Consider the following 14,560-nt stretch of genomic DNA (forward strand, 5'->3'; position numbering starts at 1 on the left):
TCCTGGTCGTCATTTGTGTCACGGTGTCTCGGTCTTTAAATTCTCTTTGAGTGTCCCGGTCGTCACTTATACTCCCTGTGTCCCGGTCGTCATTTGTGTCCCGGTGTCCCTGTCTGTAATTTCTCTTTGATTGTCCCGGTCGTCATTTATATTCCTTGTGTCCCCCCGTCCCGGTCTGTAACGTCTTAAAGTCTTCAATGGCTCTGGTGGTGATTCCTCGGCACGCTTTCTTTTGGCATTATCTCTTTGAGCCGCAATCCTGTTTTCACGTTGTTCTTGTGATTCCTCGGCATGATTTTTTTTGGTAATTTTGCTTTGAGCCTTAAGCCTGTTTTCATTGGCACACTTTCTTTTCTTACTTTCTCTTTTACCCGCAAGCCTTTTGGCATTAACTCTTTGAGTCGCTTCCTCGACTGTTTCCACTGCCATTCTAGGATTTATGCTAAAATTTATGTTTGAATTAACTCTTTGAGCAGCTTCCTCGGCTTTTTCTTCTGCCATTTTGATAGTCCTTTCAACGTCGTTTTTTTAATCATCGGTATCACTTTCAAGTTGTTTGGTTTGTTTTACCTTGGCTTGTCTTTCGTCACTATGAAATACATGTCGCCGAACCTTTGTTTTTTTCAACTAAAATCTGGTAGGCATTGATGACTTTATCCAAGTCAAAATCCCAAACCAAATCATCATCACTATCATTTTCAGTTTTGATAGGTTTTGTTACTCGCTGTCCAGGTTGATTTTCATCTAACTGTGCGGTTTTGCGTTCTTTAGCCGCAAGCATTTTGGCATTAACTCTTTGAGCAGCTTCCTTGGCTGTTTCTTCTACCATTGTAGGATTTATACTAAAATTTCTCTTTGAATTAACTCTTTGAGCAGCTTCCTCGGCACGCTTTCTTTTGGTAATTTCTCTTTGAGCCGCGCTAACTCTTTGAACAGCTTCCTTGGCTGTTTCTTCTGCCATTGTAGGAGTTATACTAAAATTTATCTTTGAATGTACTTCTTGAGCAGCTTCCTCGGCTGTTTCTTCTGTCATATATATATACGTATCTATATGTATTAAATAAAAAAAACAAGTTTTTTTTTAATGAAAGTAAGGAGCGACATTAAAACTTAAAACGAACAGAAATTACTCCGTATATGAAAGCGGCTTTTCCTCCTCAACGCCCCCACTCTTTACGCTAAAGTTTTAATGTCGCTCCTTACTTTCATTTTAAAAAAATTGATTTTTTATTTATTTTCTTGACGTTTTTCAATTAATGCACATTTTGATCTTGGCTCTCCACACATAAATAATTAAAACGAAATTTGCATATTAATTTTTTTTGGCTAAACGGCTTTCTCATAGTCTTAATCGGAAGATTTTGAGAAAAAAGGGAGGAAGCCAAATTGCCCTCCAATTTTCGATTACTTAAAAAGGCAATTAGAACGCAATTAAAGGCAATTAAAAAGGCAATTAATTTTTTTACGAACATTTTCATTAGGAAAAAAATTGACGTAATTTACGAATTAACTTACGTAACGAACTTCTATATTCGTATATTTTTATTGCATATATGAGGGAGTTCACCCCTCGTCGATACCTCGCTCTTTACACTAAACTTAAATTCTGTCCCAATTCATTAAGAATGACCCTTGAATAACAAAGGCCGTAGAATAAATAGTTGAAATTACTAAAAATACTCTAGTGTAAAGAACGAGGTATTACGAGGAGAACCCCTCATATGCGCAATAATTTCTGCTCGTTTTAAGATTTAATGCTGCTCCTCACTTTCAGTAGAAAAAACTTTTCATATTTATTTTTTCGTTGTTTTTTTAAATAATGCTAAAAAATCCTGCACCCCCTTCATTGAAAGTCTCTTCCCCCATGAAAATTTTTTCCATGGAAAGATCCTCCCACGTAACCCCCCCCCCCCCCCTACCTCAACTCTCCTTCTCAAACCAAAAAAATCCTCCTGAAAACGTCCGTACACTTCCCAGTAACCATTGCTATATGTAAACACAGGTCAAAGTTTGTAACTTGCATCCCCTCCCACGGGGACTGCGGGTGAGTAAGTCGTCCCCAAAGACATAGTTATTAGGTTTTCTAACTATGGTGAATAAAATGGCTATCTCAGAATTTTGATCCGGTGACTTTGGGGAAAAACTTGGCGTGGGAGGAGCCTTAGGTACCTCCAATTTTTTTAGTCACTTAAAAAGGGCACTAGAACTTTTAATTTCCGATAGAATGAGCCCTCTCGTAACATTTTAGGACCACTGGGTCGATACGATCACCCCTGAGAAAAAAAAAACACGATTTGTCTTCTGGCAAAAATGCGAAATTCCACATTTTTGTAGATTGGAACTTGAAACTTCTACAATAAAGTTATCTAATACGCTGAATCTGATGGTGTGATTTTCGTTAAGATTGTATAACTTTTAGGGGGTGTTTTCCCCTATTTTCTAAAATGAGGCAAATTACCACGAACTGTTTGATTTTTATATATATTAAAAAAAAAGAAAAACAAATTTTTTTAAATGAAAGTAAGGAGCGACATTAAAACTTACAACGAACAGAAATTACTCCGTATATAAAAGGGGCCTTTCCTCCTCAATGCCCCGCTCTTTACGCTAAAGTTTGACTCTTTCTCTTAACTCTACATTTTAAAACAGGTAAAAACTTTAGTGTAAAGAGTAGGGCGTTGAGGAGGAAAAGCCCCCTTTACATACGGAGTAATTTCTGTTCGTTTTAAGTTTTAATGTCGCTCCTTACTTTCATTTAAAAAAAACTTTTTTTTCTATTTAATTTCTGGACGTTTTTGAATTAATGCATGTTTTGATCTGGGCTCTCCGCACATAAATAATTAAAACAAAATTTGCATATTAATTTTTTTGGCTAAATGGCTTTTTCATAGTTTTAATCGGAAGATTTTGAGAAAAAAGGAGTGAGGGAGGAGGCCTAGTTGCCCTCCACTGTTTTGATTACTTAAAAAGGCCACTATAACTTTTAATTTTTTACGAACGTTTTCATAAGTAAAAAATATACGTAACTTACGAATTAACTTACGTAGCGAACTTCTATATTCGTATGTTTTTATTGCTTATATGAGGGGGCTCACCCCTTTTCGATACCTCGCTCTTTGCACTAAAAGTTAAATTTTGTCCCAATTCCTTAAGAATGACCCCTGAATCACAAAGGCCGTAGAATGAATAGTTGAAATTACAAAAAATACTTTAGCATAAAGAGCGAGGTATTACGAGAAGGTAAACCCCTCAAATGCGTAATAATTTCTGTTCGTTTTCAGTTTTAATGCTGCTCCTCATTTTCAGTAGAAAAAACTTTTCATATTAATTTTTTAATTGTTTTCGTAAATAATTCTAGAAAATCCTGCGCCCCCTCCATTGAAAGTATCTTCCACCATGAGAATTTTCTCCATGGAAGGATCCTCCCACGTAACCCCCCCCCCCCTCAACTCTCCCCCCAACCAAAAAAATTCCCCTGAAATCGTCTGTACATTTCCCAGTAACCATTACTATATGTAAACACAGGTCAAAGTTTGTCACTTGCAGCCCCTCCCACAGGAACTGCGGGGGAGTAAGTTGTCCCCAAAGCCATAGTTATTGGGTTTTTCGATTATGGTGAATAAAATGGCTATCTAAGAATTTTGATCTGGTGACTCTGGGGGAAACATAAACGTTGGAGGGGGCCTAGGTGCCCTCCAATTTTTTCGGTCACTGAAAAAGGGCACTATAACTTTTAATTTTCGTTAGAATGAGCCCTTCCGCAACATTCTAGGACTACTGAGTCGATACGATCACCCCTGGGGAAAAAAACAACAAAAAAACAAATAAACACGCATCCGTGAATTGTCTTCTGGCAAACAAAAAAGTGAAATTCCACATTTTTGTAGATAGGGGCTTAAAACTTCTACAACAAGGTTCTCTGATACGCTATTACTGATGGTGTGATTTTCGTTACGATCGTATGACTTTTAGGGGGTGTTTCCCTCTATTTTCAAGAATGAGGCAAATACTCTCTGGCTCGTAACTTTTGATGAGTAAGACTAATCTTGATGAAACTTATATATTTAAAATCAGCATTAAAATGCGATTCTTTTGATATAACTATTTGTATCAAAATTCCATTTTTTAGAGTTTCGGTTACTATTGAGTCGGGTCGCTCCTTACTACAGTTCGTTACCACGAACTATTTGATATATATATATATATATATATATATATATATATATATATATATATATATATATATATATATATATATATATATATATGTTTTTAACTACGTAAAACTTGCGAATATACAACATTCTTCAATGTCCCATTGTCTGTGCATATAAATAGATTGTCAGGTTTACCAATTCTTGAACATGCAACATAAAATTTTTTCCATGGGAAAAACAATCCGTATTCAGATCTATACCTCATTATTCTAATGATTGCCCTTGAGCTTTGTTGATGGTGAATGCTAATCGAACATTCCCTGTGTCCTGGTCGTCATTTATATTCCCAGTATCCCGGTCGTCATTTGTGTCCTAGTGTCCCAGTCTGTAATTTCTCTTTGAGCGTCCCGTTCGTCATTTATATTCCCTGTGTCTCGGTCGTCATTTGTGTCCCGGTCTGTAATTTATCTTTGAGTGTCCCTGTCGTCATTTATATCTCCCGGTCGTTATTTGTGTCCCAGTGTCCCAGTCAGAAAAGTTACAATTAGAAATTTCTCTTTCAACGATCTTCTTACAATTAAAAATTTGTCTTTGAAGGATAGTCTTAAATACCTGTTTCCTGGTCGTCATTTATATTCCGTGTCCCGGTCGTCATTTGTGTCCCGGTATCCCAGTCTGTAATTTCTCTTTGAGTGTCCAGGTCGTCATTTATATTCCCTCTGTCCCGGTCGTCTTTTGTGTCCCGGTCTGTAATTTCTCTTTGAGTGTTTTTCTTTTTAGTTTTTTTCAGTTTTTTACCTTTTTCCTTTTTTCAGCTTTCTTTTTCTTCTTTATTTTCAGCGTCACTATGAAATACATATAGCCGAACCTTTGTTTTTTTAACTAAAATCTGGTAGGCATTGATGACCTTATCCAAGTCAAAATCCCAAACCCAATATGACGTCACTCGACAGACCCACAGACAAACAACTTATTTTTATATATATAGACTAGCTGTTGGGGTGGCGCTTCTCGCCACCCCAACATCTAGTTGGTGGGGACGCTTCGCGCCCCCAAGCCCCCCCCAAGCCCGTAAGTCGTTACGCGCCATATTAGTTAAACGACATTGTAGTTGTGTCCCTGCGTCCCACCTTTGAATATATCTACCTATCTATCTATCTATATATATAAAAATAAGTTGTCTGTCTGTGTGTCTGTCTGTGGATCAGGTGACGTCATGTTTCTGTGTTGACTGACGTCATGAAATTAGTTGTCGTCATTTTTGCTTTGACGGTGACGTCATTCAAGATATTTAAGACATATGTTCACGTAGAAATCTATTAATGTTTAAGTTTACAATGACTGATGAACTTACCATGGCAAAAGCCGATGAAGATGCTCAAAGAGTCTATACCAAAAAACTTGCTGCTGATAGAGAAAGTCAGAAAAGAAAGCGTGCCGAGGAACTACCAGAGCAACGCGAAAGTAGACTTGCTGCTAAAAGAGAAAGTGAAAAAAGAAGGCGTGCCGAGAAATCAAAAGAACAGCAAGGAAACAGGCTTGAGGCTGATAGAGAAAGAAAGAACAGAAAGCGTGCCGAGGAATCAAAAGAACAGCAAGGAAACAGGCTTGAGGCTGATAGAGAAAGAAAGAACAGAAAGCGTGCCGAGGAACTACCAGAGCAACGCGGAAGCAGACTTGCTGCTAAAAGAGAAAGTGAAAAAAGAAGGAGAAAGCGTGCCGAGGAATCAGAGCAACCTGAAAGTTATCGCCTGGCATTCAGGTACAACCCAGTCGATGATTATAGCTTGAGTAGATGTGTTCAAATCGGGACAATGTCTAAAATTTGTCCCTATTGCAAGGCCTTGAAATTCAATGGTGAAACAATGGGAATGTGTTGCGCCTCAGGAAAAGTTAAACTTCCTCTATTGGCTGCACCACCAGAGCCATTGAAGACTTTCCTTACTGGAACTACGTCAGAATCTAAGCCGTTTTTGTCAAAAATCAGAAAATACAACTCATGTTTCCAAATGACGTCGTTTGGAGCCCAAATCGAAAATCCAGATCAATTTATGTCTACTTTCAAAGTAAAAGGGCAAATTTATCATAGAGCAGGGTCCCTTCTACCATTCTCAGGCGAGAATCATAAATTTTTACAATTGTACTTCATCAGTGATAGAAATTCTGAATTGAATGCACGTTGCGAAATTTCTCCCAACGTTGAAAGGACAATTGTTTCCCAATTGCAACATCTTTTCCACGAAAATAATAATTTAGTGCGTCTGTTCAAAACAGCCATCGATTTGATGCCTACTGATACGCATAAAATTGTTATTTCCGCTGACAAAACGCCTCCTGGCCAACATGTGCGTAGATACAATGCTCCAACTATCGACGAAGTGGCAATCGTTATGGTCGGTGATCAGTTTTTACCTCGAGATATTATTCTTCATAAGCGAAACGCTCAGTTGTTAAGAATTGCTGAAACTCATCGATGCTACGATGCCCTACAATATCCTATCATTGTTTGGGATGGAGCCGACGGCTATCACTTTAATATTAAATTGATGAATCCAGCCACTAACAAAGAAATGAATAAGAAATGCAGTGCAATCCATTATTATTCCTATAGACTAATGATTCGGCAGGATGAAGAAAATTATATTTTAAAATGCCGTGAATTGTTTCACCAATTCGTCGTTGATATGTATGCTAAAATTGAATCAGAACGTTTGCTATATATCCGCCTGAATCAGACCAAGCTCCGCTCTGAACAATACATTCATTTGCGAGATGCAGTTATAAATGACGGTAATACCACAAACGTTGGAAGATTAACAATTTTACCTTCGTCATATGCTGGCAGTCCCCGTCATATGCATTAATATGCTCAAGATGCTATTGCGTATGTTCGTCTCTATGGTCGTCCAGATTTATTTATTACATTTACATGTAACCAATCTTGGGACGAGATACTGCAGCTTTTACTTCAAGGACAATCGGCGGTTCATAGGCATGACATTACGGCCCGTGTCTTCCGGCAAAAGTTGAAATCACTGATAAACTACATTGTAAAACTTGAAGTGTTTGGGTCAGTGCGATGCTGGATGTACTCAGTGGAATGGCAAAAACGAGGTTTGCCACACGCACATATACTAATCTGGCTACATAAAAAAATTACTTCGAACGAAATTGATGATATGATTTCCGCTGAAATACCTGATAAAAATGTCGATAAGGGGTTACATGATATTATTGTAAAAAATATGATACATGGACCTTGCGGTGCACTGAACGAAAATTCACCATGCATGGCCAAAGGAAGGTGCACAAAGCAATATCCTCGACTTTTAGTATCAAACACAATTACTGGCAATGATGGTTACCCACAATATAGAAGAAGATCTACTGAAGATGGCGGTAAAACAGCAATAATAAAGAAGCGTAACGGTACCACCATCGAAGTAGATAACCAGTGGGTTGTTCCATATTCCCCGTTATTATCAAAAACATTTAATGCACACATAAACGTTGAATACTGTAACTCCGTAAAGGCAATCAAATACATATGTAAATACGTCAACAAAGGCAGTGACATGGCAGTTTTTGGCTTGCAGCCCGAAATCAAAGATTTCGATGAAATCGTACAATATCAGGCTGGAAGATACATAAGCAGTAATGAAGCTGTTTGGCGAATTCTTTCATTTACGATACATGAACGTAGTCCAGCTGTTGTTCACTTAGCGGTACATTTACAGAATGGTCAACGTGTTTATTTCACGGAAACCAACGTGCAACAAAGAGTCCTGAATCCACCGGATACAACATTAACAGCTTTTTTTTGCTTTGCAAAAATGATTCTTTTGCAAAAAAACTGCTGTATACTGAAGTGCCTTCGTATTACACGTGGAATACTAAAAATAAAGTATTTGAACGTCGAAAACAGGGTAAGTCAGTCGACGGCCAACCTACCATCTTCAAAGATACCACGATAGGGAGACTCTACACCGTTCATCCCAATCAACATGAATGCTTCTTTCTACGCCTGCTTTTGGTGAATGTACCCGGTCCGACATCCTTTGAGTATTTGAGGACTGTAAATGGTACTATACATGACACTTACCGTAGTGCATGCCAAGCTCTGAATTTATTGGTGGAAGAACTGCTCATTCCGCTTTGAAATTGCCTCTGAACTTGCATTCTACAGAAACTCCCACGTGCAATATTTCCAAATCATCTGGGATGGGTAAAGTATTGCAGCAATGCAAACTTATTATTTGGGATGAGTGCACAATGGCACACAAAAAATCGCTCGAGGCTCTGGATCAATGCTTGAAAGATTTGCGAGGGAAGTCGAAACCCTTTGGCAGCACATTAATATTGCTTGCGGGAGATTTCAGGCAAACATTACCTATAATACCTAGATCAACTCCTGCAGACGAAATGAATGCTTGCCTGAAAAATTCTAATTTATGGGCACACGTAAAAACATTAAAATTAACTACAAATATGCGTGTCCGATTGCAAAACGATGACTCTGGTCAAACATTTTCAGATCAATTGCTGGCAATGGGAAACGGAAAGCTCCCAGTAGACTCAATTTCAGGACGTATACAACTACCTGCTGATTTCTGTAATTTAGTGACGTCCAAAAATGAATTGATTGAAAAAGTATTTCCGAATATTCTAAAAAATTATAAAAATAATAAATGGCTAAGTGAAAGAGCGATTCTTGCACCCAAAAATATAGACGTCCACGAAATCAACAATATTGTTTTGACCAAGATTCGAGACCAGGCAGTCCTTTACAAGTCAGTCGACACAGTTTTGGAACCAAATGAAGCGGTTAATTATCCATCTGAATTTTTAAATTCCATAGATCTTTCAGGGTTTCCACCACACGTGCTACAACTAAAAATAGGCGTAGGCTACCAATAATACTTTTAAGAAATATAAACCCACCAAAGCTTTGCAATGGCACTCGACTTGCCGTAAAAAAAACAATGGAAAACCTAATAGAGGCCACAATCTTGACAGGGCCTTTTGAGGGTGAGGCTCTTCTTATTCCTCGCATTCCCATGATTCCCATCTGCCTTTTCAATTTAAAAGATTGCAATTCCCAATTCGATTAGCATTTGCAATCACCATTAACAAAGCTCAAGGTCAATCATTAGAAAAATGTGGTATAGATCTTAATACTGATTGTTTTTCCCATGGACAATTGTACGTTGCATGTTCGAGGGTCGGTAAACCTGACAATCTATTTATATGCAGCGACAATTGGACAGCGAAGAATGTTGTATATTCGCAAGTTTTACGGAGTTAATTAGTTAATATTTTGGAACCAAATGAAGCGGTTAATTATCCATCTGAATTTTTAAATTCCATAGATCCTTCAGGGTTTCCACCACACGTGCTACAACTAAAAATAGGCGTACCAATAACACTTTTAAGAAATATCAACCCACCAAAGCTTTGCAATGGCACGCGACTTGCCGTAAAAAAACCAATGGAAAACCTAATAGAGGCCACAATCTTGACAGGGCCTTATGAGGGTGAGGCTGTTCTTATTCTTCGCATTCCCATGATTCCAACGGATCTGCTTTTTCAATTTAAAAGATTGCAATTCCCAATTCGATTAGCATTTGCAACCACCATCAACAAAGCTCAAGGGCAATCACTAGAAAAATGCGGTATAGATCTTAATACAGATTGCTTTACCAATGTACAATTGTATGTTGCATCTTTGAGGGTCGGTAAACCTGACAATCTATTTATACGCACAGACAATGGGACAGCGAAGACTGTTGTAAATTCACAAGTTTTACGTAGTTAATTTGTATTGTATCTATCTATCTATCTATCTATATAAAAACGAGTTGTGTGTATGCATGTTTGTTTGTTTGTAAAAAGAGCGTTTGCATATGACGTCATTATTAGTACATACGGCTTTGTATATGGACAGACAATGGGAAAGCCAAGAATGTTGTATATTCGCAATTTTTACGTAGTTTGAAACACATATATAAATCTATCTATATTCACAGGTGGGACACACAGGGTATACAGGTGGAACAGCTAGTATATATATATATATATATATATATATATATATATATATATATATATATATATATATATATATATATATATATATATATATATATATATATATATATATATATATATATATATATAGAAAAGGCTCAATTGATTTGAAATGTATTTGATTCAACACTAATTTCTTATTCAAAAATAATTTCTAAGGTAGAGTCAGGAATTATGGCTTCTATTGATAAAGTCGAGGCTCCTCAAGAGCTTAGAGCTGAAATCGTAAGGAAACTTAAGACTTTTAACACAAGAAAAATTTACAATAATATAACAAAAGTGACATTAAAATACTTTCCGATTTGAAAAAGGATAAGGTCCTTACTATCACTAGGGCAGATAAAGGCAATACTATTGTAATTATGGACACTGATGATTATGATCGTAAAATGAATACAATCATTTCGGGTACCACTATATATAAAAAAAGTGGATTTCAATCCTACGGATAAATATGTAAAGTCGATAAGAAATGAATTGGAGTCACTGAAAAATAATTTACACATTACACCACAATTTTAATAATAAATTTTATCCAAGAGGTTGTTCCGTACCCAAGATCTATGGTCTACCCAAAATTCATAAGACGGGAGTCCCCCTCCGTCCCATTGTATCAACTTTCTCATCATCAGTGGCAAAATTAGGAAAGTGGTTGTCGATGGCATTGCGTCCACTCTTAGGAACACAAGAATCATATATAAAATATTCCACTGATCTTACTAATAAGTTAAAAAATTTCACATTGGAGGAGAATTTATTTCTCTGTAGTTTTGATGTGGTGTGCATGTATTCAAATTGTAACGTAAAAAATGCGAGGATATATTAAGGATTAAATTACAAAAGCACTTTGATTTGATAGAAGATGTGACCATGGCTAGTTTGGAGATAATAATAATAATAATAATCTTTATTCTTTCCCTTTATCACAATGCAATAACATGGGTATCGTCAAACAAAAAAAGAAAATAGAAAAACGCAAAAAGACGCAACATAAAGAACACACATGATGAGCTATCACTTCGATTTGAGGATATTGTCGTTGTAGTGCTTCACGAAGTATGGAACGAAGGAGTTTAAAAATCTTGTCGTTGAGTGTGTAGGTGGGCATTCTAACAGTTCTTTTCCCTCTTTAAAAGTTGCCACCCTCGTGTTGTGTGCGTGAGTCACTGAAGTAAACTGAGGCAGGATATCTCGGTGCGTTGTGGACTTCAGGATGTCAGCTCCAAACTTCATCAGTGTTTCGTGCCTCCTTTCATCCAGGGTTGGGAGCCTGAGTTCGCTCAAGCTTTCTTCGTAGTTTTTGTAATTTGATCCAAGAATTATTTTGCAGGCTCTTGTCTGAATTGTTTCAAGCTGACTTCTGTCTTTCTCTGTGAGCGATGGGTGCCAGACAGGATAGCCATACATGACTATGGGCATTACATAAGTTTTGTAGCACGAAAGAAGGAGTTGTTCTGTCATTCCAAACCTTTTTGAGATTGAAGTCATTATGAAGTTGGTTATCATTGCAAATGAATATTCTCTTTATTTTGGTTTTAGAGGTGAATTTTACAAACAGGTTTTTGGTTTGGCGGTGGGGGCATCTCTCTCCCCTTCGAGGTTTCATTCTATTGAAACCTCCGCTATATACAGTTTTAGGCTCTCCCCTTGTTTCTGGGGCAGATTCATGGATGATGTGGTTTGCATTTGGAAACACGGTTTAGAGTCCTTAGACCTTTTCCATAAACATTCAAATATTTTGTCAGAAATTTAAAACTTACAGTGGAGTTTGATGAAAATGACAAACTACCTTTTCTTGATATCCTATTGATTAAAAGTGATTTCCATCTACTTTTTTCAGTATATAAAAAGCCTACACATAGTGATTGGTATTTGAACTTCCACTCGTGCCATCCCATTTCAGTGAAACGAGGGGTTTTGATTGCACTGGTGGATAGAGCTTTCGGAATTTGTTCCCAGGAGTTTTTAGATTCTGAATTGTTGTATTTGAGGGATATTTTACTTTGCAATAGTTACCCGATTAAATTCATTGATAAAATAATAAAAAATAGACGCATTAATCACAACAATAGGGTTATTGGGGTTTCACAGTGTTCAGAATTAAACATACCGAAAAGGTTCATTTCTTTGCCTTATGTACCTGCTTTGGGGGAGATGCTTAAACGAGCTTCAGGTAAACATAACATTGATACTTGTTTTCAATCAGCGAGACAATTAGTTAGTTTTCCTAATTCTGGGAAGGATTTAACCCGGGGAGATTTAGTTAGTGGGGTGTATAAAATGCCTTGTTCTTGTGGAAAGTTTTATATTGGTAGAACTCACCAACAATTTACTGAAAGATTTATTGAGCATTGCAACTCAATAGAAAAAACCCTACAATTAAGAAAGCCACCTGAAACTTTTGTTTCGGCTCTAGCGGAACATACATACTTTCATCCCGAACATTTTATACAATTTGATGAGGCTACAGCTATTTCTAATGATAGAGGTTTTTCTCAGTGGGCGAGGGAGGTTATAAAAATTAAAAAACATATATTTGCTAATCTTTCAATAAATAGAGACACAGGGAATTTAAATATAGACCCAATTTATGATTGTCTTTTGAAAAATAAACCAATAATCAATAAGGGAAGTAAAATTTTACACAATCACCAGGGGACAAGATTACCTACCAGACCAAAAAGAGTTCCTTCAATATTAGCTTACAAGAGGATTATTTCGTAAGAGAATAGTTAACTAAGTTTCCATTTTCATAATTTTTCCTCAGTTGTTTTGATGTTTTCATTGAAGTAACTCTAATAGCTTCTTTTCCCTACGCGGATCAATAGCGACAATTGTATTTATTATTATTGGTGGTGGTTTTATTCTTTTTAGTTTAGTGTTTTTGTTTCTTTTTATTTTGTGCTGAGGACGCCTAGTTTGGACACAGGCAAAATATCCGCGTTGTTTTAGTCTTTCCTCTCTACTGGCCGTAATCTCGTTTGATGTTTTTTTGTGGAGTTTTATCTCTCTTTGTTGTTTAAAGTAAAAAAAAAAATATTTAAATTAAGCTCTAAAGAAAATCTGGTCCCCTACACCCCCTGCAGGAAGTCAAAAGGCGTGGATATTCGGCCCCCATCTAGTTTAAACTACAGACAGAAAAAAAGTGGTGCATTAAAAAAGATTAATCAAATGAAACCTCACTCTTCGTGAAACTCTTCAAATTAGCAGATGTCCCTTGTCAAAGAGAGGATAATTTTACTATGTGAGTACTTCCATCTTAAATTCCTACCAGATCCAGGCTGTCTGCATCCGGCAGCATTTCTGAAGTCACAAAATTGCCGTAAATGTAGTGCTGCTCTTGCTTGTGGTGAAGGTGTCTGATTTTCTGACCCTGCTAGTATAGGCTAATGGTATAGCCCGAAAGATAGTATAGGCACTCACACTATAGTCTGAGACTGATTGTGGACACTGGATTTGTACGTTTGACTTCTGGCACTTGTCATACCGTTTGACCTTCATCCCATCCTTTCTATACCTTTCCAGTTGGAAGCTAACAGAACTTCTTTATTGTCATACTTCTTTGTTATTATATATTCTTCTCTCTTTCTTTTAATTCTTATTCTGTTAAAAGTATTGAGACGTAGGCACCCAGACATTTTTTTATTATAGTTCCGGTGAAATCATTTTTTTTTCAGACAGCAGGGCCAGAAACTTTATGTAGGACAAAAAATTGTCAAAATAGACATTTGTGGCTTCTGATGAGGATGGAGACAAAATTAGTGCAAATCGCACATATAAGCTACGTGCTTGGAGATTGTCAGCCACAGCTGTGGCTCCCTGGTGGATTTGGAAATCAAGAATGAGCCCTGTGGAGCTCTGGAAGACTTTTCTTTGTTTGTAACTTCTGAATCAACAACAAACTTCAAATTTAATTATATTTTGAAGATTTGGTAATGACTGATCTTCCTTAAAGAACTTCACCTTAAAGTTCTTAGACCAGTACACACAGATACGAGGAAAATCGAGGTTCTCCATTAGGATACTAACCCTCTCCCCAAAACAATCTTGAGCTAGTCTGGATTAGTGTTCAAGCTTTTATTGTTGACTTGTCACTGTTATTATGATGGCTGCAGTTTAAACATAAAGCAGTATCAGGAAAAAGCTCCCTGGGTAATACTCCTGAAAGAATTGCTCCTAATCCCTGTCGTCATGGTCGTGGAAATGGTGTGGAACTACCTCAGGATCAGGATGACACACATTTGACATAAAATCTACCTCACTCCAAAGCAAATCAGTCTTAACTTTTCAGGGACAGGGACATAGAATGTAAAGAG

General features: G+C 37.1%; 1 protein-coding gene and 1 long non-coding RNA gene across 4 annotated transcripts in view; one reads left to right on the plus strand and one right to left on the minus strand.

Annotated features, from left to right (window-relative positions):
• Positions 1 to 14,560, plus strand: part of LOC136041709 (uncharacterized) — an 80,756-nt gene that overhangs the window by 29,626 nt on the left and 36,570 nt on the right. The gene's annotated exons all lie outside the window — the stretch shown is intronic.
• Positions 1 to 14,560, minus strand: part of LOC136041711 (uncharacterized) — a 46,332-nt gene that overhangs the window by 16,918 nt on the left and 14,854 nt on the right. Inside the window, exon 1 of one of the 2 annotated variants that reach the window (XR_010621094.1) lies at positions 12,917 to 13,242. The exons of the other annotated variant lie outside the window; for it this stretch is intronic. This is a non-coding gene — a long non-coding RNA (uncharacterized LOC136041711). Of the gene's footprint in view, positions 1 to 12,916; positions 13,243 to 14,560 lie in introns of those variants that run through there. 2 annotated transcript variants of the gene reach the window in all.

Source organism: Artemia franciscana, unplaced genomic scaffold (genome assembly GCF_032884065.1).
Source record: "Artemia franciscana unplaced genomic scaffold, ASM3288406v1 PGA_scaffold_33, whole genome shotgun sequence".
NCBI lineage: Eukaryota > Metazoa > Arthropoda > Branchiopoda > Anostraca > Artemiidae > Artemia > Artemia franciscana.